Source organism: Pan troglodytes, chromosome 5, assembly GCF_028858775.2.
Source record: "Pan troglodytes isolate AG18354 chromosome 5, NHGRI_mPanTro3-v2.0_pri, whole genome shotgun sequence".
NCBI classification, from domain to species: Eukaryota; Metazoa; Chordata; class Mammalia; order Primates; family Hominidae; genus Pan; species Pan troglodytes.
The window spans coordinates 28264109-28288399 of record NC_072403.2 but is presented as its reverse complement, the minus strand read 5'-3'; the positions used below and the strand labels follow the sequence as shown (position 1 = coordinate 28288399).

The following is a 24291-nucleotide window of genomic DNA, read 5'->3' as shown; positions in this document are numbered from 1 at the left end:
CTCAGCCTCCCGAGTAGGATTACAGGCATGCGCCACCATGACCGGCTAATTTTTGTATTTTTAGTAGAGATGGGGTTTCACCATGTTGGCCAGGCTGGTCTTGAACACCTGACGTCAAGTTGTCTGCCTGCCTCAGCCTCCCAAAGTGCTGGAATTATAGGCATGAGCCACCATGCCAGGCCAAAATTTCTTGGTATTATAACATTGAAGATGAGGCTTTAGTTGTTCTAGTCATAGGTGGCATTCTGTATGTTTTAGTGACTGGCTGGCTATCAATACAGACTATCTTTCCAGGGAAAACACTTTTATACCAATATTGGGGGCGGGGAGAATGTTTGAATGGCTTATTGAAGAATAATGCTTAAAAAATTAAGTACCTAAAAGGAAGCATACTAAAAATGATACACATTGCTTCTTATATGCATTATTCCACATTCCATAAAACAAAATTAGGAACTTGAATCAGTGATAAAACTATTTCTGTAATTCAATTCTCTTAAAAATAATTAATTTCAGTGAAAACTGTGAAACTTTGCTTCCTGTTTCTCAGACTCTATGTGTATATGTTATATCATGTTGAACTAAAGAGAATATCCAACTAGGAGTCAGATGTATCAGGCTTCTAGTTCATGCTACCCTGCTCAACTTTAACTAAGATATTTAAACCCCTCTGTGTCCTAGTATCTTCTAATATAAAGTTAAGATTTTTAATCTATCTTATCATATTTTTCTCTGTCTCAGCATATTACATTTAATTATGCATGTATATTTTCTCACATTAAATAATAAACTCCTGAGAGTTAAGGCTATGTCTGAATTATCTTTGTCTTCCCCATAGGACATAGGATAGTTTTTAACACTGATAATATATCACAAATAGTAGAGAATTGAACATTTTACTTTAGAATTATAATTCCCCAAAATGTGAACCAGAAAAGAGTTGTAAGATCCAAAAAATTTTGTGAAACACTGAGTTAAATAAACATAATTGAATTTCTTTACTGCAGAAGTTATCAGAAGCTTAATATGTGTATATACCCTGTGACTATCTCACAGAAAACTACAGCCAATGGTAGAATCTCCCTTAACCAAGTGATCAGCACCAGTAGTGTCTTTCTTTATTGAAAAAGTTGATCAAAGGCAATAATTATAACCAACGAATGTTAAAAAAAAAAAAAAAAAAGCTTCACTTTCACTTTCTAGGTGGCCATGGTCTCTACTTTGAGTATGTTCTGTGAGTGGAGTTTCCAGCATAGCCCTCCCTTTTGTGTGAGTGTATAAAAGTCACACATACTATACATCATCTATGATTTCTAGATTTGGGTTCTTTTATTTAAAATAATATAAAAACAATGGAAACTAAATCTGAGTACAGACTCTTGTGATTTGATTTTTAAAAATTGTTTATAGTTGATAGCTGATTCCTAATTTGATAGTAATGTTTCTTGACTCAAGGGTCTTGCTAAAGTTCAATTTTAGTTTTTATTTATATAGTTCTCTTCGCACACTCATATGTCACTGATTTACACAGTATTTCATTACAGTATATAATTACAGTAACAAGCACCATGGGCATAATCCAGGATGAAGACAAACAAAACTGCCTTCTTAGCATCAACTCACCTGAAGGGATCTATGATAGATGAGCTACAGAATGGCCCCCATTGGTGACTGCTCACTGAGCAGAGGGCATCAGTACATACTCGAAAGAAGGGAACAAAGAGCATCTCTACAGCTGGAGAGTTAACTGGGGAATCACTTGCAAGAATGTTCACTGTGTGCTACTGTTCTGCAAAATACATTGTGAAGGAGCTTGATCTGAGAGGTCAGAAAGCCTCTTTCAAATCTAAAATCATCTGTGATCATTAAGAAGATCGACTATGAAGTTTTTTCTCATTGTATGTCCTATTTTCCCAAGAAGACTACAGAGCCTGTTAGGGTAGAAAATATGGTTTATTATTTCTATCTTATGAGGTGAATAACGTAATGCTGTATCAAGAAAAAGTATTCACAATATCTATGTTAACATTTAAGTTTGAATAAATTTATTCATACATTACAGTATGAGTGACGCTAAAAGTATCTTCAATATGAGATGATCCTGGTCATAGCCTGTTATTTTTTCACTGTCTAGTTGAGTCATTCAAAGGCTGGCCTCAGTTATCCCAAATTCATGTTGTCTTTTACCAATTAAGGTAGTAGTATACTATGAGAAAGTTCAAGGCACTGTTTGTTTACAAAAGTATTTAGATAGGAATGAATGACCTACTGATAAAGCATCCATTTTGGGTTCAAAATACATTTGCAACTCATGTGGCATTTACAGAGCTACGGCACAAAGTATGCTATCTAATTAGGGTCTAACTAATGATCAAGAATCTAGTGGTGACTTTTCTTGCCACTCCATCCAAGATTTTTAGATCTTCCATTTGTAATGGTGATAGTAAGCAATAAGGAGTTGTCCAAGACATAGCAGCTTGCAGACCCCTCATTTCTAAATCCACAGGAGAGTACAGCAAGATAAACAGTCTATGGCAGCTGTTATAAAAGATGAGAAATAAATGACTTTATCGCTCCAATTACTCTTCTACCCTGTCAATTTGCACATACACCTTGTGTACACCTTGTTCTTCTCTCTCCTGATGGTCGAATTTGCACAAGTAGAAGATCTAGTTCAAAAACAAAGCTGTCTACTGCAGACAGCATTTATCTGATTATTATTATAAGTAAATTCATTTTTCTACCAAACAAACCAAGAATGTCAAGAATCTTCCTGCAACAAATACCCACTTAGAATTTGTTCCAGACAATTTAGGTGCATAACTTAGGACTTTCACTTTGCTTCACCAAAAAAAAAATTTCATATTTTGAGAAATTAGTTGTGAAATGAACCAAGGGCCTCTGTAAAGAGTATCACATGAAGCATTTCTCTTTATTTGAAAATAAATAGTAAATCTTGAGTTCTTAGTGAAAATGTCACTTCCAGGGGTTTTTTCCCCCCTTAAAGAATGTTCATTTTAGTTCTAAAATTGCAAAAGACATAAATCAGTAAAATAAATAAATGTTTCAAAGATATTTTGCTTTATAGCACCTCAAGATAAAAGTCACGTATTCCATTGCTAATACTCAAAGCCAAGTTCATCTTTCAGGTGAACTGCAACAGAGAATTTTCTTCTGCATTCATGAGTCATTTGAACCATTGTCGTAGTTTCCCAAATACCACCTAAGTAATGTTAATCACAGGAGTCAGGGAGAGGCTGAAGACAGCTCTAAGCTCAAATATGTTAACCAACTTAATTCAACCATAACTAGTCGGTTGTATAAGCAAACAACGGGGAGTGGCATGGTTGAGCTCACATTCTTAACTCTCAAACAACAAACCAACAAACCTTCCGAAATTGTCACTGTTACTGTTACACCATAAACACCACAAATGCTACATCACAGCTGCCTAAATTAATTTGGGAATCACAGGAATGTCCATGAAAAATTACAAATTATATGCAGGCAACAAGATAACTAGAGAAAAAGATAACTTCCACAAGTATTCAAGTTGTGTTGGAAAGAAAAACTCTTCCTAGCAAGTCAAACCTTCACCAGTCAGAAAGCCAGGTACCTTGCCTTGCAGACTCTCTGTTCCATAAATCCCTGCAATTCAGAGTTGAGCTGGCACCAGTTGGAATCAGGTAACTTCCAGAAAGCACATGGCAAACATCAGTTACTCCTGAGTTCAAAACTAAAACCAACTTAAATGCTCACCCTCCTGCCACGGAACCAGCCACAGATATCTGTTTTCATGTCTTCAGTTATTCTGATCTCATTAGAAATGCCAGAAAAAGAAATAAGATATGAAGAGAGAAATACATAAGGGGTGTTTCTACATTGCTCATTATCTTGGGTTTCAGACAACCTGTAATCTTTGGAAATTGCTAAATACTAAAGAGGTACTTACAAACACCCATAAAAATGCTAAACGAAGCCAGGGCCAACCTTTGCATTTCTGTTACTCACCATAGTTTGGAATAGGAATTCATAAACTTCACGAATTAACTAACTGCTGAGAAGCATGAGCCAGATTCACCTTCCACATCCCAAAGGTTTGCCAACAAATTCATTCCTCCTCTTTTCTTTATTAATATACATAAACATAGTTATACAGCAGCAACTTATCTTTCTCTTCTTGGTAACACATATGCAAAAGTACATAGCCAAGAAATAGTGTGATTTAAAAGTAATCTTTCAGGAAAATTTTGCTTAAGAAAGATTAGACGATAAAAAAAATTACTGAAAATCAACATAAAATTCCAAATAAAAACCAAAAACAGGCCAGACGCAGTGGCTCACACCTGTAATCCCAGCACTTTGGGAGGCTGAGGCAGGCAGATCACTTGAGATCAGGAGGTCGAGATCAGCCTGGCCAACATGGTGAAACCCTGTCTCTACTAAAAATATAAAAATTAGCTGGGTATGGCGGTGCATGCCTGTAATCCCAGCTACTTGGGAGGCTGAGGCAGGAGAATCACTTGAACCTGGAAAGTGGAAGTTGGAGTGAGTCAAGATCATGCCATTGCACTCCAGCCTGGGCAACAGAAAATTAAAAAAACAAAAAACAAAAAACTAAAAGTAGAGTCTATAATGCTTTTCAGAGGAGAGTTTTAGATTTCATGACTTTTTAAGAAGTTGCAGATTTCTCACTAACCAGTCAGCCATATTTTTCAAAAAACTGTTTTAAAATATGTTTTTATCAGCTTGGGTAACATGGTGAAACTCCATCTCTACAAAAGTGCAAAAAATTAGCCAGGCACACACATGTAGTCCCAGCTACTCGCAAGGCTGAGGTGGGAGGGTCACCTGAAGCTAGGAAGTCAACGCTGCAGTGAGCCATGATTGCACCATTGCACTCCAGCCTGGGTGACAGAATGAGACCCTGTCTCTAAGTAAAAAAAAAAAAAAAAAAAAAAAAAACATTAAAAATGTTATATTATCATAAAGAACTTACAGTACAACCAATGCCTATGTCTCTTTTTATTGTGATGTCAGCAAAAACTAGGTTAACTCAGGCTGAGGTTTGACTTACACTATATAAAACTGAACCCCAAATACTTTCCCTAAAAGAAAAATATGAAAACAACATAAATCAACTTTCCCAGTACACATAAGGCCCTTCCACTGGGCAGCAGTGAAATGGAGGTAAAGCTGGAGCTACGTGCATCGTCAAACGCACTTGAGTTCTAATCTGGGTACTGCCACCTGTACCATGTGTCTTCGGGCAGGTGATGTCACCTCTTAGTGTATTTGTTTTCTTAAAAAATCTTGCCGGGTGCAGTGGCTCATGCCTGTAATCCCAGCAGTTTGGGACGCTGAGGCAGGCGGATCACAAGGTCAGGAGTTCGAGACCAGCCTGACCAACATGGTGAAATCCTGTCTCTACTAAAAGCACAAAAATTGGGCCAGGTGCGGTGGCTCACGCCTGTAATCCCAGCACTTTGGGAGGCCGAAGTGGGTGGATCACAAGGTCAGGAGATGGAGACCATCCTGTTTAACATGGTGAAACCCTGTCTCTACTAAAAAATACAAAAAATTAGCCGGGCGTGGCGGTGGGCGCCTGTAGTTCCAGCTACTCGGGAGGCTGAGGCAGGAGAATGGCATGAACCCGGGAGGTGGAGCTTGCAGTGAGCCGAGATCGCGCCAGTGCACTCCAGCCTGGGCAACAGGGCGAGATTCCGTGTCAAAAAAAAAAAAGTACAAAAATTAGCCGGGTGTGCTCAGCCTGTAATCCCAGCTACTCAGGAGGCTGAGGCAGGAGATTTGCTTGAACCTGGGAGGAGGAGGTTGCAGTGAGCCAAGATCACGCCGCTGCTCTCCAGCCTGGGTGACAGAGTGAGACTCCGTCTCAAAAAAAAAAAAAAAATCTTTACTTATTCAACATATGTTTACTGAATGCTTACACTGTGCCAGGTTCTGCATTACAAGATGAAAATACCTTGATAACAAAACAAGGGCACTGATTTCATGAAGATTATATTCTAGAGGAAATGAGAGCTATTTTAAAAAGCAATTGCGATCATGAAGAGTATCTTAAAGGGGAAGGATGAGCTGTGTGGGACCAAAAACAAGGGAACCCACTTTAAAGGATTAGGGGTAACTGTCTAAGGAACTGCTGTGTAAGCTAAAACCTAACGGATACATGGCAGAAAGCTGAGGGAATTGTAGGAAAAAGCATTCAAAGAGGAAATAAAAGAGGGCAAGATAGTGCAGGATGATGGGGGTGCTCAAGGAAATTATGAAGTCCTGTGTGGATGGATGGACTGGAGAGAGAAGGCAGAAGACAGCAGCAAGAGTGGGGCTAAAGTCGCGGCCATGGGCCAGAGCTAGGAGAGATCACGAACTATGTTACAGGAACTTGGACTTTATTCTAGGGACAAGGGGTAACCATCCCAGAATTTAACCAGTAAAGACATAATTTGATGCCTATCTTTGAAGTTTAGTCTAGCTGCAGAGCAGAGCATACAATGGAGCAAAGTGGATACAGAGATATTAGTTAGGGAACTATGGATTATCCAGGCAGAGGGAGAGATCCGTTTGAGGTAGAGGATCAGGAAAGAAGTGGAGAAATCTGTGAGAGATTTAGGGAGAAGAATGATCAAAATTTATAACATTATATTTGGGACACAGGGGCAGACAAGAATAGCAAGAGAAAAAGAGATTCTCCAACTACAAAATAAGGATATTGGACAGGTGCGGTGGCTCACGCCTGTAATCCCAGCACTTTGGAAGGCCAAGGCAAGTGGATCATTTGAGGTCAGGAGTTTGAGACCAGCCTGGCCAACATGGTGAAACCCCGTCTCTACTAAAAATACAAAAATTAGCCAGGCAGTAGTGCCTGTAATCTCATCTACTCGGGAGGCTGAGGCAGGAGAACCGCTTGAACCCAGGAGGCAAAGGTTGCAGTGAGCCAAGACTGCGCCATTGCACTCCAGCCTGGGTGACAGAATGAGGCCCTGTCTCAAATAATAATAATAATAATAATAATAATAATAATAATAATAATGATATTAACCCTAACCTATGTTGTTGTGTGAATAGAAATGTAAATGTGACAACGTGTATTCAGTATCTCCTGCAGTAACAGATAATCCAAAAAAAATGAAAATAGCTATTTTTAGTTTGAAACCAAACTTCATGCTTCTCACAAGTAATGCAAGCTGGATTATTTTTTTCTGGGTCATATCCAATAGCTTTGAACTCTTCCATTGTGTTTAAGGACAGAGTGCAGAAATGCAAATGGCAGTGATGGGAAATTGCCCCAATGCAAATGGGAATAAGTGTGGCCAGTGTCGCATTGTCTATCACAATGTAGAAATTGCCTATAGTGAGTCCTCCAGATTAGTTATTGTTTTCCTTTACATGTTGCAGATATTCCTTGAGCAACCAATAAAAAATATTTGAGAATATATCTCCACCAGTTTGGTAAGATTTCTAATTAAGTTTGTGAAGACAATGAAGACCATATGTTTGCATTCTTTTCCAATGAAGTCTATTTTTACTGCAGTAGGCTAAGCCCCTCGTGGGGAAAGCCTTTGGGAATGAATAAAATCTTGAGACAGTGCATACTTTGCAACCCACAGTGGCCAAAACAGTCTTGGGGGTCTGCAGAACTGCATTTAGGACCACGCATTAGGTGCATGTATACTGAGTGGGCACTTCTCCCATTGGCCATATGTGGACCCCCCCTAGATCAGAGTACAGAAGAAAGACAGCAATGCAGGACAGGAGGAGCCTGATCTGCTCATTTTACTACAGACACAGGCCATCGCTCCCAACAAGGAGGAGGTGGACTTTCTATGCTACGTGTTAACACACATATATTTATACTTCACATTTATAAGGACACAGTTCTGATCAAAGAACAGGAATTGAGTGAGCATTTTCCAAATTAACAAGACCTGCATAACATTATACGCAAGTATTATTTTCTCCCTCAGCATTCTATGTGCCATGCAGTGGAGACACATCCTACTCAACAATTAAGTCAGTGGGGAAAAAGCTGCATAGAGTCAAAGTCACTCTCGAACATTCCTTAAGTTGCCCATGAAGAACAATATCCCTGGTTTTGTACATACTTCACTGTCTGTAAATAAACCTCACACAGTTAGCTTTTCTTCCAACACTGAAACAAATTACTGTTTCTTCAATAGAGAAACCAGATGAAATACCAGGCCTGCATTTAACAGCTATATTGGAAACAAGGAAAAAAAAAGTGTCTGTTTTTTGTACTTTTATTAAGCCCATGTAGTTGAGCAATTTAAAGCCATATAACCCCACTGTAGGTGAAATGAAATTAGTTTTTTCTCCACTTTAAACATTGATGCTCAGATAAAATCCCATTCTAATTATTGAAAGAAACTTTCAAGAACAACTTGAACAATGGTATTATCTAATTTCTCTAGCAAATATGTTCACCCTTTTTGTCCATGTCATTAGAAGTAATAAAATGACATTAATCAAACTATTTGTGTTGTGTTGTTTTGTTTTGTTTTATTGAATCAGACTCTCACCCTGATGCCCAGGCTGGAGTGCAGTGGCGCGATCTCGGCTCACTGCAACCTCTGCCTCCCTGGTTCAAGTGATTCTTCTGCCTCAGCCTCCCAAGTAGCTGGGACTACAGGCACACACCACCATGCCCAGTTAATTTTTGTATTTTTAGTAGAGATCAGGCTTCACCATATTGGCCAGGCTGGTCTCAAACTCCTGACCTCGTGCTCCGCCCACCTGGGCCTCCCAAAGTGCTGGGATTACAGGCTTGAGACACTGAACCCAGCTTATTTGTGTTCTTAATGAATTGAAATGTTAAATGTGAAAAAAGACAACAAAACAAATTTTAATATTTTCCTCCTCTTGTCTCACTTACATATGTACATGAATCCAAAGTAATTTCAAACTCACTTCATTCCAATTCCTTCATTGATTCCTCTTTAATTTTGGAAATAGCAGCCAAGTTCAAGGTTATCTGCTATTTCCCTCCAGGTCCACTCTCCCTGCTTCCCATTTTTTGTTGTTGTTGTTTTGTTTTCCTCCACAGGGTGAGCTCCATGGACCACATCAACAGGCCCTCTTGCTTCTGCCTTCCTGCTGTGTTTAGCAAGTGGGAAACCCTCGCAGGAGGTGAATGGAAGGAAGGAGACAGAAGACAGCGAATTTATTCCCCTGGTTCCATCCTGTTAAGTTTGTCCAGGACACAACTCACTATTCCTTCAAGGTGTTGTCCTCTGTGAGACTATCTGATATGTCTCCTCCTCTCATCCCTTTGGAGCTGGGGTGTTAGCAGCTCATCCAATACTACCCAATTCCCACGCCTTTATAAATAAACACTGCTTGCACTATTCTAATTTCAGTGTGCCATCTGCTTTCCGTTTGGGATCTAAATTATACAATTTAATTTTACAGATGGAGAAACAATCTGATAAAATTTAGGTGGCATGCCCAAGGGAACACAGCTACTTAGCCAGTCAATGACCGACAGAGAGGGACTAAAACAGAACACTCCGCTGCCAGTAACAGAAACTTCTCTGGAACTAATTAAACAGACAAAAAGATGGAGATGTTTATTGGATCACATAGCCGGGAAATTCAAGAGAACTGACTTTGAGCGCTGGTAGATGCAGGAGCTTGACTTTTGACAACAGAAAAGTGTCTCCTTTCTTCATCCCTCTCTTCTCCACGTTGGCTTCATTCTCAGGCAGGCTGTCCCCACACAATCAAAAACATAAGTGCCAGAAACTATAAGATTACTTCTCTTGGAAGTCCTAGATGATTATTACCGAGCTAGCAGCAGTCCTGTGCCCACCCATGAACTAATCACAGAGAATTCTAATTGGTCAGGTTAAGATTACTGTCCATCCCTGGAATTGGATAATAGAATGAGCCACACTCAAAAAACTGAGATGGAGAATCAATTACTCTTGAAATAAAAACAACAACTTTCCTCAGCAGTAGGGATAAAAGGAATGCTGCATAGGCAAAAACAACAGATATCTCTGGTATTTAGAAACAAGAAAGGAGTCAACTCTTATTCTAAACCCCATTCAATTTGTGTTTTACTATCGACATATATATAAATCGAATAACACTGACCTAACCTGAACCTTGTTTCATGGAAGCAAAAGAAAATTATCAAACTATAAATATGACATCTGTATGGAAGTTACAAGCCACAGCATACGTTCACATACATTATCTCATTTAATTTGGTTTTTCTGAACTAGGGATTCAACATTCCTTACTTATAGCATTTTTGAGGTCAGACAAATGTTTGTGAACTTCAAGAATCTCAAGATTATTTCTAATGCTTCAATTGTGTTCACATGTTGTTGAGAAACTACAGTATAAACATTTGAGAAAAACTCATGGTTGTCAGTTTTATTGTGCTAAGAATCTCTGTGGAAATTCAGCCAGAGAACCATCAAGACATATTTCTGAGCCAAAGGCCAAAGTTCCTCAACTGGTCATGTCTTTTTTTCTGCAACTGCCCTTTACCCAGGACCCAGGGGTCACTGTATTACTAAAAATACAGCTTCCTCACTCCCTTTTGAAAACAACTTGACTGGGATTTTTACCATAGTATTGCAGAAAAGCATGGTTACATGTGAGTATAAAAATCCCAAACCAATGATCAAGAGGTCAAGAATGGAAAACTCTTGTTATGGGTTTGAAGCAATGTGTGGTTTGCACTGGTGAAACTTAGCGGTCAAAAAACAAATGAAGAAGACCCCAGGATGAAGCATTTAATGAGTCAGGGAATAGTAACAAACTTTGTCTGGAGCTTACAAATGTGAACCCTGAAGGAGCCAATCCTTCAAGATAGATCTTGAGTGGCTAATTGGACCTAAATTCAAAACAGTGCCAAGCAGCCATTTGCTGACCAGAAGTCACACATGCACTCTGCGTTTCTGGATAACCCCCACACTCACTAAACTTTAGGACTTTCATTGCCTTCTATTCTTGTCCACACCACCTGAATCAGCCATTAGAGTGCAACCTGCATCAACCAATCAGAATTCAACAAATGCCAACCAGTCACCACTAAGAAAGTGGACCAGAGTGGGAACTTGGGCAGGAACCCAACACAAACCCTCTTTGTTCTCTTGGAACACACCTTTGTTTTGTACCCAAGGCTACATCTCCCCAATTTGCAAACCTTGCTGGAATAAAATTTCTTTCTTTCTTTTTTTTTTAAAAGAAAATCCTTTTCAGATTTATTGGCACTAATTAGAACTTGATTCATGAATTTGGGAGAAAGGACAAATGTGCTAACTTGAAAGACTGGGTAGAATTTGTTTTTGTTTTTTCTTGTTGAAAAATAAAAGGTACTTAAAAACACCAATAGCCATACATATGATTTTATATATATTTTTTTTTTGAGAGAGAGAGAGATCTCTCAAAGGTGTATATATCACAATTTCAGAGATAAATCACTGAGTCAGGATTCTGAGGGTTCATCTAACTCTACATCATGTAATTTTTTTTTTAACGTGCCTTTCTAAAAAACTATGGCAAACATTGACCAAACTAATCAGCAGACTGAAGGGCAGTAATCCCCAGGACAGAGTTTATTTGGTGCTACTAGTTAGAAAAACAGAAGTTGATACTTCTTTCAAAACTCAGAAATATTTTTATAACACTTGACGTGAAAGTCAAATGAAAATTCCTGCTGTTTTAAGGAAAAGTCTGAGAGAACTGGTGACAGCTAGGATACAGGGATAACAAAGGGAGGGGCCAGTGAAAGTGGCCCCAAGGTCCTGAGCTTCTGTGTATTCATTTAAGAATGCTTACCTTTTCTTTCCTACCAATTCCAACACGGTCCAAAGGAAAGCAGTCCAAGTCAGCCTGCCTCTTTACAACCCCAGTTACTGAGCAGCATAAGAAGGAACGATTTCAGGGGATGAAATTTTCTTTTGTAGAGAGTCAAGAGGCATGCTTTAGTCTATAAGCTACATCTGGGGGAATTATCTAAAAGTAAACTCAAAGAAAGCTTATCAAAATCTTTGATGCATTTTTGAAGTTTAAGTTGAAATGAAAGGCAGTTCTGGTAACCAAACTTCAGTCCCAGATGAGTCAGGTCCAGGATCAATTTAGACAAGTATCTGAGTATATCATATCTGGTCAACTTGGAGTCTCCCCATTTTCTAAACAAATGACTGTGTAGAATCATTTAAAACCCACAATTTAAACAGTTTCATTTCAGTCTATCACACAAACTTTGACATGTTTACACTATGTTGGAAAAAGGTTGTAAGCAAGTAAATATATCAGATATTGAGAAGCAAAATAAGAGACATTGCTGTGGAAAGAACCATATTGCATTGCCTGACTTTTGACATGATGTCCAACAGGTAACAGCAAAGTTAAGAAACAGATTGGATATCAAGATTCAGTCCCTGGGCATCTCCTTTTGGGTTTTAAATCCTGAACCTGAACAACACAATATTATAGTTTACCATCACCATTGCAGGAAAGATGCACAGAGGAAAAAAAGAAGAGTAGGCCAGTTAATTAATTTTTATACAATCCTTCCAGTAAAATATGGCTAATATTTACTTCCCAGCAAATAAGAGAATATATGCATGCATGGCACAGGTGTCGAGTATTGATATTATATACTAAATAATTAAATGCATAAAATTACACATACAATTACGTGTTCTAATATTATCATAAAGTATGTTCAGTGTGTTAAAAAATTCAGTCCCACCCTCAAAACATTTTATAATTTAAATATATAATCATACTGTACCTTGGAAAATGGCAGATAGCCATATAATGGGACCTCAACAAATATTGTAACTAACAATGGAAAAAAAAAGCTATCAATACAAAACGATTTTCTTTCCAATAAAAGAATCTGCAAGGTTAATCTACATTATCTTTGTGTTTCTCATTTTATATTCTCCCCTAAAATGCTACTTTTCCAATAAAATGTAAATAATTTGCATTACAAAGCATGAGGTGGAAGAAAGTTTGCCACTCTTGGAACCTAAGTGTTCAAGATTATCACAGGTGCAGGCAATTAATAAGCAGATTTCCCTATGCCCAGAGTCCTTAGGGACCCGTCAAAAAGCAGTAAAGAGACATTCGAGATCTCAGCTCAGTTACAAATAGAATTAAGCAGAGAAAACTTATGCACCCTGTTCTCATTTTCTCCATTTTCTTTTGAAATTGAGAACACACATAGGATTCACTTTGAAGTTAGGGCTGCCTGAATATGATATTATTGATTTCCATAACATGTTTTTGCTCTGCAATGCGGATGTGCATTTTTCAAACATATTAAGAAAGGCTTTGATCTGATTTGTTCCACCAGAACGTTGTAGAGAGGCTGAAACCACTTCTATATAAGGGTTTGCTGTGCTGAGGGGAAGATTGCTCTAGCTTGAAAGAGGTTGGAAATATCCCATCTGAAAGCTCTTTTCAGTCTTCCTTAGCCTAAACATTTTACTCAGAGGGGTCAAAGGTCACCAACTGTCAAAACAAAACCAAAATTACACAGCGCTCCTGCAAGGAAGCTAAGCAGAGTGGAGACGCGGAATTCACCAACTGGACTCCTTAATGCGCCATGCAGCAAACAATAAAACTGTCCTTTCAAAGTTACAGGTATACTATCCTAAATCCTACTGATTTTTACAAGTTATCCAATAAGTTTAGAAGACTAGCCTTTTTGGTATCAATGTAGAGACTGAATTCTAGAAGAGGAGATGGGGGCCGGTCCAAACTTAGGTCTGTCAAAGCAACCAGCCTGCAAACTCCAAAGCACCAGATGGTGCTTTCGGGTTTCATAAACCCAAAGGTGCATAAATCTTCCTTCAAAGTTTCCAATTTCAAAACGGGGTTGTTTTCTTTGTGGGACTGGGGACTGGGGGAAATTTTTGCCATTGGGTATCTAACACAAAAACTCTAATAGCCTGTTAGACTTTCTTGTTCCTCCAGCTGGAGACAAGCAGACAGTCCCCAGCAAGCTCAAAGCACAACCCATCATCTGCCAGTCAACTCACTGTGGAAACAAGACCTGAACTTCTGTTTTGCAACCTGGTCTCATCATGACATAAAGAAGTTCTAGGGTTTTAAACATTCAGGGACTGAGTTTATCTGTTCATTCTTTAGTGAGAACCTTTGCAAGTAATTCGTATTTTTAATACAACATAAAGCATTCAGCTTTTAAATCATATTCAGCATTGCTTAGAAAAGAATAATGGAGAAGTGATTTATCTGAGGTTTACCTAAATGGAGGTGACTTCAACATTTTGTGAGCCAACTTTATCCCAGAGATCTTAATATAACGACGTGTCTGAACTCCGCGCTCTCCCTACCCACCTAGTGAAAGAGGGACTGGACAGAAAATGGGAGGGAAACAAATTGGAGGGGAGAATGAAGAGTACCTAAGCAGCCACAATGTGGGTAACCAACTCACTTCATTTATAAAGATCTGCGTGTGTACACGCAGCATGCTGTACATTTGTGCACCAACTCAATTACAGTGGAATTTAGTGTCCACCCAACTAGAAGAGCCTGCCAAAATGAGGGGCTTTGATTCTGATATGAAAATTAGTGGATCCGAAAAGGGAAACTACCCTAGGCAGATACATCTCTCCTATACTGCTTGGCAAAAGAAATACAGAATTGTAGCACTATCTCATGCTCTCCTATCTATCTCCTTCTCTGTAAGAGTCTTCATTTCACATCAGAATAACTTCACCTTCCTTCCAGATTCTTTCCTTTCTGGCCTGACCAAATGAACATATCATCTCCCTGTGTATCACAAGGTTTTTGGAAGGATCAAATGAAAGAGAACATGAATAGGAAAGTGCCTTGCAAACTATGAAGCTTTGTAATAATTTCTATTATGATTATTAATCATATACTGAAATAGACACAAGATAGAGTAAGTGGAAAGTAAGACATACAAAAATGTCGAAATGCTTAAGATTGCTTACCTTAAAAATTGTTATTAAAAAATTTAATCATAGCAATAAAATTTGAGAACAACCTTTAAGTATGTAAAGAATTGTTAGAGTAAGTAGGTTCTCAAACTGTGGAAAACAAGGGAAAAAAGATATGGGGTAAGTTCAAGCTTCAAGGTATATATAATAAGAAATTCCAACAGTCTGGTTTGCTGAGCACAAGAGTGGATGAATCATTAAAGGAGACTGTGGTCTGACCTTCCCAGGAATTCTAGAAGGGGCAGAATGGTCACCGTCTGATGTGGTTCACACTGTGTGACCAAGCAAAAGGAATGAGAGTGATTAGCTCACCCCAATAGTATTTGCCAGCTCCAAATGGTCAAAGGGTTATAAAAAATAAAAATAAAAACAATTTTTAAAAACTATGTGAAGTCCTTATCACTTTAATATGTACACACCCATCAAAAAATAATACATCTCCTATTACTGGAAAATCATTTTAAAATTCCATCTATTATGCTGCTACACAATGGAATGGTTTTAAAAATAAAATATGCACTACATGATAAGTAGGAACTTTAACAGCAGCCATTTCAGATGAAACTTCTGTTTACAAGAATCTCCAAAGAGCTCAAAACTGGATTACAGAGATGATCATAATAATGCAACAGCAAGGTTATCTGTTTCTATTTGTAGCTCCACAAAGCCTTTAGAACCTGATGTGTCCAGGAAAAAAATAGTTCAGGCAAATCAAAAGCTTTTATCCTTTCAGTGACTGGTCATCATAAACACTGTCACAGTCCTGGCAGAAAAAAGTTAAGGGCATCCCTGTTAAGGGATCTCTCAGCTACACTTTACATATATGTGTATGTATGTACATATGTGTATTTTTATTTATGTATGTATTTTTTTTCTGAGAATGGAAGGAAAGTTAAAATTATCTCCTGATTTCCATGGTCTGTGGTGTGTTATCTTCATTTCTGTCTTTTCAGATTTTACCCTGAAAAGAAGAAAATTAGGATGACAACAAAAATCCACAGAAGTGAGTGTAAATTTTAGGTCTCTTTGTGGAGTGGAAAGTGGGATTCTCACTTTCAGTCCCAAGCCAATAGCTTTATGATAGGAAGTGAGTGTGAGTGTGTAAGTGGTACATGACTACATATTTACAGCCTCCACTGCTGCTCAAACAGCTTCAGAAGTCTCATACACCATCTACCTCGTCCTGACAGGAGGAGGCCCTCAGCTTGGAAAACAAAACCCCTCCCTCGGAACGATCTCCCCAAAAACACAAGTGAGAGAGTGGGTGGTTTTTATTCCATGCAAGCTGTTTCAAATAATAAGGAAATTTGGCATTTCTGGGGATCAGCCACCCAGTAATACCAATGACCATTTTTAGGAAGGCTGGCATGTTTATTTGCCCTGAAAGAGACGGCTTCTACAAATATATTGCACAGGCAAACAAACAAACAAACAAACAAACAAAAAACAGGGTCCTATGAAAAGCAAATTGCCAGTCATCCACCTTCATCCACCAAGAACTACTGAAATAACACTTTTGCTTAAATCATTCAATGACTTCTGGATTCTATCTCTCAAGAAGATGCTTCCAAGAGAAAGAGGGTTTTGTTTGTTTGTTTGCTTGTTTGAGAGGCAGGGTCATGCTCTTTCACCCAGGCTGGAGTGCAGTGGTGCAATCATAGCTCATTGCAGATTCAAATTCAGATCCCACTTCAGCCTCCCAAGTAGCTGGGACTACAGGCATGGGCAACCATGCCCAACTTTATTTATTTATTTATTTATTTCTGTAAAGATGGGGGTCTAACTATGTTGCACAGGCTGGACTCAAGCTCCTGATCTCAAGCAATCCTCCTGACTAGGCCTCCGAAAGCACTGGCATTACAGGAGTTAGCCACCAGACCCAGCCTTTACAAGTTCTTTTTTTCCTACTTAGACACCAACACCAATGTAACTACAGTCACAAATTGCACATAGGAAGAAGAGTAAGAATTTTGATAAGTCTGAAGATTAAACTCCAGATGAGAGGCATGATGCGCTCTTCCTTCCCAAGCACCAAAGGATGTTGGTGTCTGTCTGGCAGCCCACAGTGTACCTCCTTCACTCAATAGAAATCACCCTACAGTGAACTATAACAGGGCCTAGTGGATCCCAGGCATCCCCAGGGCATCCCCAAATTGGGCAATAACCAATATTCACATAATTATTAATGAGACATATAAAAAGCAAGATAATTTCAACAGTTTAACAATCCACTGCTCTCTAAATTCTATTCTAAACTGAGTCATATTGAGAGGCAACAACTTGCTAGCAGCCCTCGCTCGCTCTCGGTGCCTCCTCAGTCTCGGCATCCACTCTGGCTGCACTTGAGCCCTTCAGCCCACTGCTGCACTATGGGAGCCCCTCTCTGGGCTGGCCGAGGCCGGAGCCGGCTCTCTCTGCTTGCGGGGAGGTGTGGAGGTAGAGGCGCTGGCGGGAATCGAGGCTGTGCGCGGTGCTCGCACGCCAGTGCCAGTTCCAGGTGGGCATGCCTCGGCGAGCCCCGCACTCAGAGTGGCTGCCAGCCCCGGGCAATGAGGGGCTTAGCACCTGGGCCAGCAGCTGTGGAGGGTGCCCCAGTCCCCCAGCACTGCCAGCCCGCCACGCCGCGCTGGAATTCTCACCGAGCCTCACTCGCCTCCCCCCGCGGCAGGGCTCGGGACCTGCAGCCTGCCATGCCTGGGCCCCCACCCCCGGTGGGCTCCCCTGCAGCCTCCCCAATGGGCACCGCCCCCTGCTGCATGGCGCCTGGTCCTATCCACCGCCCAAGGGCTGAGATGTGTGGGCGCATGGCTCGGGACTGTCAGGCAGCTCCCGGGGGGCTGGCCCAGGATCCACTAGGCAAAGCTAGCTGGGCTCCTGAGTTGGGTGGGGTCTTGGAGAACTTCAATGTCTAGCTGGAGGATTGTATATGCACCAATCAGCACTCTATATCTAGCTAATCTGGTGGGGACTTGGAGAACTTTTATGTCTAGCTAGAGGATTGCAAATGCACCAATCAGCACTCTGTGTCTAGCTAAAGATTTGTAAATGCACCAATCAGTGCTCTGTGTCCAGCTCATCTAGTGGGGACTTAGAGAACTTTTATGTCTAGCTAGAGGATTGTAAATGCACCAATCAGCACTCTGCGTCTAGCTCAGGGATTGTAAACGCACCAATCAGCACTCTGTAAAAATGGACCAATCAGCTCTCTGTAAAACGGACCAGTCAGCTCTCTGTAAAATGGACCAATCAGCAGGATGTGGATGGGGCCAGATAAGGGAATAAAAGCAGGCTACCCAAGCCAGCAGAGGCAACCTGGGTCCCCTTCCATGCTGTGGAAACTTTGTTCTTTTGCTCTTTGCAATAAATGTTGTTGCTGCTCACTCTTTGGGTCCGTGCACTGCCTTAATGAGCTGTAACACTCACTGTGAAGATCTGCAGCTTCACTCCTGAAGTCAGGGAGACCACGAATCCACCAGAAGAAAGGAACTCTGGACACATCTGAACATCTGAAGGAACAAACCCCAGACACACCTTCTTTGAGAACTGTAAGACTCACCGCGAGGGTCCGCGGTTTCATTCTTGAAGTCAGCGAGACCAAGAACCCACCAGTTCCAGACACAATATAATCAGGGATAATAAGCAAGAGACATCAATAATATAGATGGGTACTTAATCATGAAAAAATGGTAGCACATGGATGAGATCATTCCAGAGGGTATGTTTGATGACTGCTGTTTTTTATTACTTTTAATTATGTCGCTTATTAGGTTAATACCAAATACCAAAAACTAATACCGAAATAGAGGCACATGGTATTGAAGTTATGGCGATAAAGACAAAGACAGAAAATGTAATTAGAGTCAGCAGTGGGATCATAATGAGGGATGGCATAGCTTAAAAGACAAAGCAAAGTTCTCAAAGTTACTTGAGAAGCCAAGAACAAGCCAGGTGTGAGGAACAAGCTTAGTGTGTATACCAGAAACTGCCCAGAAAGAAAACTAAGTCCATAAAAAGTACAATGAAGTTGAAAGCCAAAATTTCGATGAATAACAGCAGTTGAGCAGGGTTTACGTAGATACTGAAATTCAGGAGCAGAGGCAGATCTGAGACCAACTACACTAATGAGTATCAGGAAAATCAAAGTACAAAAGGGCCTGAAAAGTAAACCATCAACAGACTCTTTAGTCTCATCAAAAGAATAAGAGGAGACAAAGGGGAAAGCTAAAATACAAAGGCTGGTGCAGAACCAGAGGATGCTGAGGAGTGAAAGTTGGGGACTGGATGGACCAGGAAACAGAAGAGGCTCCAGTACCCAGAGTAAAAACTGAGAAGCAATACTCACGTCTGCACGCTTCTGGGATCCACCACAATTTTAACACTTGGATACTATGGCATCTGCAAATGAAAGCAGGCAGAGATTAAATCTCGCTGTGACACTGAATCAAAGACAATAGTATTTGTCAGTTTATTTTTCTCATTAAACTATAAAAATCACGCATATTTATCCAGTGATTATTGAAGTCTTCAGATTACAGTCTGGATAAGCCATTGAGACCATCTTTGGTGATATATTAGCTAATCATATATGTAATTTGTTCATAAAGTAACATTTTCGGCCAAGCACAGTGGCTCATGCCTGTAATCCCAGCACTTTGGGAGGCCGAGGCAGGCGGATCACTTGAGGTCAGGAGTTTGTGACCAGCCTGGCCAAGATGGTGAAACCCCATCTTTATTAAAAATACAAAAATTAACCGGACGTGGTGGCGCATGCCTGTAATCCCAGCTGCTCGAGAGGCTGAGGCAGGAGAATCGTTTGAACCCCGGAGGCAGAGGTTGCAGTGAGCTGAGATTATGCCACTGCACTCCAGCCTGGGCCACAGAATGAGACCTGTCTCAAAAATAAATAAATAAATAATAATAACATTTTCATGGGACAAAGTTATACATTTGCTTATTTACCAATAAAATGATTGATTACATCAGGACCTAGGATATTCTGATATATTTATTGCCACATACAAAATCTACTTTAGATGAGGCTCAAAGTGTTATATAAGAATATAATGCATATTTATATTTATGCACAGCACATATACATATACACAGAAATATATGGGGACCAACCTATCTATGCTACCTGAACTATCATGCCGCTTTGCTTGCCACAATAAGCTCTTAGTATGTCAAGGGCTGTAATCACAACTCATTCTTTCTTTTGAGGGCCATTAATTTTGTTTTTATCACCTCATTATAAATTACAATGTTCTTAGATACTATGGCCATTCCCAATTGGCTAAGAGTAGAGAAACCCTGGTAGGTGCTAATATTTTATCATTATTTAATTACTACTCTTCTAATAAATTGGAAGAACCATGACCAGATCTCATTAAGGATGATATAATTTCTTTTATCCATCAATCATTGCCCAGGCTAAATTTTTGCTCACTTAAGTCTTAAATTCTACTTATTTACAAAGATCACTAGCTACGTTATTTTTCTACCCTAAAATCAGCTCCTTAATATTGTTTTTCTAATTTTAGGGGCAAAAAAGTATACCAAGGTTTATTAAAAGTTGATGGCAGCTTGAAAACTAGTGCTGACCTGACAGTGGTAGCCTTGGCAGACATATTTTCAAATTTTTTTTCTCAGAGATATTTTTAATGAGGCTTTAAAAATAAGGGTATTTAAAACAAATAAGAATATTAAATACTTTAGATAGCAAAAAAATTTTTTTGTCCTCTGGTATCTTTTCTATAAAAAAGGAAAATGAGTAAATGGTTGTTGATATAGTTTGGATATTTGTCCCTGCCCAAATCTTGTGTTGAAATGTAGCCCCAGTATTGGAGGTGGGGCCTGATGGGAGGTGTTTGGGCCGTAAGGCCAGATCCCTCGTGGCTTGGTGCTGTCCTCATCATGGTGAGTTTTTGTGAGATCTGGTTGTTTGAATGTCTGCCACACACTTGAACAATTCCCCCACTCTCTTGTGGCACACAATAAACCACCACCACCCCTACTTTTGCTCACTTGCTCCTGCTGCCGCCATATGAGACACTTGCTCCCTGCTTGCTTTCTGCCATGATGGGAAGCTTCCTGAGGCTTCCCCAGAAGCAGATGCTGGCACTGTGTTTCCTGTACAGCTTGCAGAACTGTAAGTCAATTAAACCTCTTCTCTTATAAATTGCCCAGTCTCAGGTATTCCTTTATAACAATGCAAGAACGGCCTAACAGAAAATTGGTATTGAGGAGTGGGGCGTTGCTATAAAGAAACCTGAAAATGTGGGAGGAGCTTTGGAACTGGTTAATGGGTAGAGGTTGGAAGAGTGTGGAAGGCTCAGAAGACAGGAAAATGAGGGAACGTTTGGAAATTCTTAGAGACTGGTAAAATGGTTGTGACCAAAATGCTGATAGTGATATGGACAGTGAAGTCCAGGCTGATGAGATCTGAGATAGAAATGAGGAACTTAGGCCAGGCGCGGTGGCTCACGCCTGTAATCCCAGCACTTTGGGAGGCCGAGGCAGGTGGATCATGAGGTCAGGAGATTGAGACCATCCTGGCTAACAGGGTGAAACCCCATCTCTACTAAAAATACAAAAAATTAGCCGGGCGCAGTGGTGGGTGCCTGTAGTCCCAGCTACTCGGGAGGCTGAGGCAGGAGAATGGCGTGAACCTGGGAGGTAGAGTTTGCAGTGAGCCAAGATGACGCCACTGCAGTCTGGCCTGGGTGAAAGACTCTGTCTCAAAAATAATAATAATAAAAATAATTAAAAAAAAAAAAGAAATGAGGAACTTACTGGAAACTGGAGCAAAGGTCACACATATTATGCCTTGGCAAAGAGCTCAGCTACATTCTGTTTATGCCCTAGGATCTGTGGAAGTTTGAGCTTAAAAGTGAGATTTATGGTATTTGGCAGAAGAAATTTATAAGCAGCAAAGCATTCAAGATGTGACCTGGCTGCTTTTAACAGCCTACACTCAAATGTGGGAGCAAAGAAGTGACTTAAACTTGGAATTTATATTTAAACAGAAAGCAGAGCATAAAAGCTTGAAAATTTTCAGACTGGCCAAGTGGCAGAGAAAGAAAAAGCTTTTTCAGGAGAGGAAATCAGGCAGGCTGTGGAGTAACCACTTGTTAATGAGATTTGCATAACTGAAAAAGAGCCAGATGCTGATAGCCAAGACAATGGGAAAAAGGACTCAAAGGCAGTTCAGAGACCTTCACAGGAGCCCCTCCCATCACAGGCCCAGAGGCCTAGGAAGGAACAATGCTTTTCAGGGGAAGGGGAAGGCTCAGGATCCCGCTACCCTGCAAAGACTCAGGACGCTGCTCCCCACATCTTGGCCACTCCAACTCCAGCCATGGCTCAAAGGGGTCCAGGTATAGCTCAGGCTGCTACGTTAGAGAATGCAAGCTATAAGCCTTGGCAGATTCCCTGTGGTGTTAAGCCTTCAGGCATGCAGAGTACAAGAGTGAAGGAGGCTTGACGGCCTCCACCTAGATTTTCAGAGAATGTATAAAAAAGCCTGGGTGCCCAGGCAGAAGCCTGCTGCAGGGGGACAGCCCTAATAGAGAACCTCTACTAGGGCAGTGCCAAGGGGAAATGTGGGGTTGGAGCACCCCACATGGAGTCCCCACTGGGGCACTGCCTAGTGGAGCTGTGGAAAGAAGAGCACCATCTTCCGGACCCCAGAATTGTAGATCTACTGGCAGCTTACACCTGTGCCTGGAAAAGCCACAGACACTCAACACCAACCTGTGAGAGCAGTGGAGAAGTCTGAATTCTGTAAAGCCAAAGGGGTGGAGCTGCCCAAGGCCTTGGGAGCCCACCTCTCCCACCAGTGTGCCCTGGATGTGGTACAAGGAGTCAAAGGAGAATATTTTGGGGCTTTAAGATGTAGTGACTACCCTGCTGGGTTTCAAACTAGCATGGGGTCTGTAGGCCCTTTTTTTTTTTTTTTTTTTTTTTTTTGCCAGTTTCTCCCTTTTGGAACAAGAAAGTTTACCTGGTTCCTGTTACCTCCTTTGTACCTTGGAAGTAAATAACTTGTTTTTATTTTACAGGCTCATAGGTGGAAGGGAATTGCCTTGTCTCAGATTACATTTTGGACTTTGGACTTTTGGTTAACACTGCAATTAGTTAAGACTTTGAGAGACTATTGGGAAGGCACGATTGTTTTGCAATGTGAGAAGGATGTGAGATTGGGGTGTGGGGGGTGGAATGATATAGTCTGGATATTTGTCCCTGCCCAAATCTCATGTTGAAATGCAATTCCCAGTGTTGGAGGTGGGTGCTGGTGCAGGTATTTAGGCCATGAGTGTAAATCCCTATTGTCTTGGGGCTGTCCTCATAATACTGAGTGAGTTCTTTTAAGATCTGGTTGTTTTAGTGTGTTGCCACCCCCAACCACCACCATCCTTGCTCTATTGCTCCTGCTCCCACCATGTGAAATGCCTGTTCCCCTTTCACCTTCCACCATGATTGTGAGCTTCTGAGACTGCCCAGAGGCAAATGCTGGTCCTATGCTTTCTGTATAGCCTGTAGAACTGTGAGCCAATTAAAGCTCCTTTCTTATAAATTACCTAGTCTCAGGTATTCCCTTATAGTGATGCAAGAACAGCCTAGTACAGTTTTTAAAATGCTATTGGAAATTATTTCTTATCCAACTAAAACACTATTTTATATAAAATAGATCATGATGATATGGTTTGGCTGTGTCCCCACCCAAATCTCATCTTGAATTGTAGCTCGCATAACTCCCAAGTGTTATGGGAGGGACCCAGTGGAAGATAACTGAAACATGGGGGTGGTTTCCCCCATACTAGTCTCATGGTAGTGAATAAGTCTCACGAAATCTGATTATTTTATAAGGGGTTTCTGCTTTCACTTGGCTCTCATTCTGTCTATCCACATCCATATAAGAAGTCCCTTTGCTCTTCCTTTGTCTTCTGGCATGATTATGAGGCCTCCCCAGCCACGTGGAACTGTGAGTCCATTAAACCTTTTTCTGTATAAATTACCCAGTCTTGGGTATGTCTTTATCAGCAGTGTGAAAATGGACTAATACACGTGGTTTATCTTATAACTATGAGAACATAGCTATTATTCAGTGTAGAATATTAAAATATTTGTTTTTGTTGGATTTCAAAGAAGCATTGGTTATCATCCTGAAATTTGCATGGACTTGAATCTCCTAGCATACCCTATCCTTCTGCTGATAACAATGATGAATTCTGGTGAAATAAAAGAAAGGAAGAAAGAAACAGAGAAGAGAGGGAATGCGAGAAAGAGGGAAGGAAGG

General features: G+C 40.4%; 1 long non-coding RNA gene across 1 annotated transcript in view; it reads right to left on the bottom strand.

The window, feature by feature from the left end:
• The window catches only part of LOC134810279 (uncharacterized), a 46876-nt gene that overhangs the window by 5208 nt on the left and 17377 nt on the right, over positions 1 to 24291 (bottom strand). The window contains exon 2 of the long non-coding RNA XR_010157924.1: positions 18417 to 19388. This is a non-coding gene — a long non-coding RNA (uncharacterized LOC134810279). The remainder of the gene's footprint in view (positions 1 to 18416; positions 19389 to 24291) is intronic.